This window comes from Ambystoma mexicanum, chromosome 1p, assembly GCF_040938575.1.
Source record: "Ambystoma mexicanum isolate Mex_15411 chromosome 1p, UKY_AmexF1_1, whole genome shotgun sequence".
NCBI classification, from domain to species: Eukaryota; Metazoa; Chordata; class Amphibia; order Caudata; family Ambystomatidae; genus Ambystoma; species Ambystoma mexicanum.
Window position 1 is genome coordinate 197,951,039 of NC_090921.1, and position 4,082 is coordinate 197,955,120.

The following is a 4,082-nucleotide window of genomic DNA, read 5'->3' on the forward strand; positions in this document are numbered from 1 at the left end:
CGCACCAGAACCTGGGGCTGAAACTGCCTCCACAAGCCAATGTAGTATACAAAATAAAGTCGCACAACATTGACGTAAGCTTAATACAATAATGAAAAAAGAGAGGGACCAGAAAAGCCGCCAAAGGACTCGAGTGTGTGCGTCCTCTCTGGGCTGTAGACAGCTCTCATGTCACTCAGAGCGTTTCCCTACCTACATGTGATGCCCCCACAGTTGCTCAGAACTCACTGATGGAGTTGCTAAAATCCTGACGTTTTTATAGGTATTTACGTCTAAGTAAAAGTGTCTGTTTGAGAAACAGAAAGGAGAGGCCCAGTGGAGCACCAATTACAATAATTGCCTATCGTTGTTTCCATTAAAGCAATTTTGACCTCTAGGGTGCATGCAGTTCCTACTCTGATTGCATTTTGAATTAGTTTAGGAAATAAGGCTTGCGTGGCCCCCTTGATCTTGGAAAAAACACATCTACGATGGATATTTGGCCAGTGGAAACATGGGAGAAATGGGGCATTCACCACCATCTCTGACCCACTACATGGAGTAACAGCTTCTTGCTATCACAATGAATGGGAAATTGACTACCCTTCAATCTTCAATGCATTTAAAGCTTTACAGATGTAGCATAATGATGAGATCCAAACAGAGGGAAACATGCCTGAATTGTTGATTATCTTTGGGGGATGTCTCTCCTCAGAGCAGTCACCAGAACTAATGGTAGCTAAAAAGAGAATTGGCCTCATTACAAGAATGGAGGTAGCCATGCCGCTATTTGCGGTATGGCTACCCCCATTCTGGGTACCGGGTCCGGGTTCCCTGAATGGGGAAATACCGGGCTATTCCGACCTTGGAGGGCCCGGTATTTCCCCATTCAGGGAACCTGGACCCGGTACATCCCCCATAGGGCTCAATGGGAATGGGGAGCATGCTAACAACAGGCCCGTTAATGACGTGCCCGTTGTTAGTATGCTGGGCCGCTCGTGGGACCCGGTAAGGACGCCTGGTTTAACCAGTCGTCCTTACCGGGTCCCACGAGCGGTCCTCCTAATGAGGCAGTAGGGGTTTAAAGGGCCCGGCAGCTCTACTGGCCCCGTTAAACCCCTACCGCCAGGGTCATAATGAGGACCAATGTTCTTTAGTGGAGTCTCAGAAGCATCGGCTTGTTCTTTGATCATGGGTTATAGCAGATGATAAGGCATGTAAGAGGATCACAAAAGGGTTAAAAAACTTTGATAGAATGGATCTCTCTTTAAAAGCATGGACTGCCCCTTAAGATCTCTGACCGTGTCCCTAGTGAATGTTCACATGGGCAGGGCACCACTGAATGAAGAAAAGTACCAGATTTAGCCTCACAGTGGTAGTCTTTATCTTTAGGAAGGGGACCAGTGGGCACTGACTTGGCAAGTACTCCAAAGATTGTATTGTAGGTTATGTATCAAGAGTTGGCAAAGGAACTCTAGTTTTGATAGTAGACTGCCAGAAGTGCTTGTGATGTCCTGCACGCAGGTTCTGATCATACTTGTGGAGCTTTTCCTTTTGGCAGTACCGGTTGATGCAGTAAATGTAGCTCTTCTGTAGAGAACCGATGTTCACATTGATTCAGCATAGTCATGGGAATAATACCGGGAGGGAGAAAGGAAATGCATCAGTCCTTGGGACAATCTGTCAGTCTATGTTCATATTTGGTTGACTACTGTTTCTAGAGAAAAAGATGTAGTTTAGTTTAGTTTAGTTTGTTTATTTGTAGTGTGCAGCTGAAACCTAGGGTAACTGGGCGCATTAACCTAGGAACAGCAATGTTACAGATAGTTGCACATACAGTCAAGATCATAGGGTGATACAGTACAATCAAAGTGTGAGTGACCTGGTTACACGGTGGTCAACAGGCGGACATATGAAGGATACAAGGATACATATGGCTGAGTATTATAAACATAAGTATAATGATATTCGGACACATGATTTGGTCAAGTGCAGTTGACAATCTGTTGTTGAGTAGTGAACAATTCTTTTACCTTGGCTCGGAATAACCAGAACGAGGTTTCAGCCCTGATTGTCATAGGGAGAGCAGTCCAGGTTTTAGCTGCTAGTACAGGAAAGCTGGCTCCATCCGCTGTTTTCAAATTGAACCTTGGGATGATAAGTTGGTGTAGATATGGGGATCTGGTTGGTCTGGAGGAGTTCTGTCTTGTGAATTTGGCTGAAAGGTATCGTGGAGCTGTGAGGTAAAGGCATTTATGTGTGATGACCAGTGCTTGAAGTTTAATTCTCTTGTGGATAGGTAGCCAATGAACTTCCTTTCTGGCCGTGGAGATGTGGCCTTTGCGTGGGAGATTCAGAGCGCATCCATGAGCGTTGTTCTCAAGTATTTGTAGTCTGTTCAAGATGTGGTTTGTGGAGACAAGGAATAGTGTGTTTCAATAATCCAATTTGGACAATGTAAGGGCTCTAGCCAAAGTGAGGTGACTATTAGTAGACAAGAATGGTTTGCAGGCGTTGATAAGTTTATTTGTATATGCTGTGGAGGAGTTGTTGGCGTTGATTTGTTTTTGAAGGAGAGAATGGAGTCAAAATACACACCAAGTGCTTGGACTTCTTTTGAGACTTTTATGATATTGCCATCAATGACAAAGGATTGGTATCTGGGGTCAAGTTTATTGAGACGGGCCTGGGATCCAACTATAAGCAGTTCTGTCTTGTCATCATTTAAGCAGAGGCTATGGGTGGCCATCCATGCTTGGATTTCATAGTACATCTCATTTAGCTTTGCAACATCCTCATCATAGCGTCCCAAGAGCGCGATGAGGACATGGGTGTTGTCAGCATAGCTACTATATGTGACTCCCAGGTCGTCAAGGCGGTCGAAGAGGAGCTTAGTGAAGACATTGTAAAGTGTAGGGGAGATGCAGGAACCTTGGGGGACTCCACATTGGATCAGAGCAGGGTCCGCCGCGGAACCGACTGAGGGGGCGAAGACCCTGGTTGTTCAGTCTGAGAGGAAGGATTGAATCCAATTGGTGGCATCCTGGGAGAATGCACCAGCTGAGGAGCTGTTCCCTGGGAGTTGTTTAGGGGAGAGCTCTTGGTTACCTCTTGGATCTCCTGGTCTTCCTTCACTGGCAGAAGATGTAAGGTAGACTGTACCTTCAGCTCGGGTACAAATGAGCCCTTCTTCTTACTCCTTTCAAAGTCATCAGATGATCTGCTAAGTGATGGGTTCAGCCCTCTTTTAAAAGCCAAATGTACCCCAGTGATTTGTGCAGGCTAAGCCCACCTTAATGAACCAATCCTGTGACCCCACCAACAATCTTCTGTTATGCATGAGGTAAGGACCAGGGTGCTCTGCAACAGGGCAGACAAGGGGGTGACAACATATAACTAAGTCCCACCCATCTCCCTGTCTGGTGTAGATTGAAGTGTCTTTCTGGTTAACTGAGCCCTATGAAGCTCTTGATTAAAGGACAGGGTTCCCTTGAAGTATGTGCTGGGAGCAGATTTCCTGTCTCCTTCAAACCACATACTCCTCCCCTCAGAAAGGGGTCTGCTCTGCAGGGGCACCTGCGGTAACTGCCAGACCCAGACAGCCCATTCACTGCCTTTCATACATAGTGGTGGGAACTGGCTTCAAGTTGACACATTGCATACCAAAGGGGTGTCTGTACCGCCTTCATGTTGACTCTTCGGCAATCAAGCCCACTCAGCATGCTTGCCTAAATTATCTTGTTAGTATGCACTTCCACCAGCCGGAGGACAAAAGCAATGCAGCCCATTGAGCTTTTGATATTTAAATTAGGCTGCCCATGCTGGAGGAAGGTGTGCTTTCCCCCTCCTTGAGATGCTTTGATGTACCTCGTGCTGTCACGCTGTCATTCTAGCTGAATATGGCAGGTGAAGATGGCACCTGTGAGCTTTGTCTTCCTGGAATACATGTGACTATGTGTTTTGTGCGGGAAGCAGATGGACTGTGTGTGGAATGGCCTCACACAGGCCACGGAGGTTGATCTCCCATCATTCATGTTCATTTATCAAAAAACCCAGGCGAGTGCACTCGCCCCGTGCGGATGGCCAAATTCCTCAAATCCCCC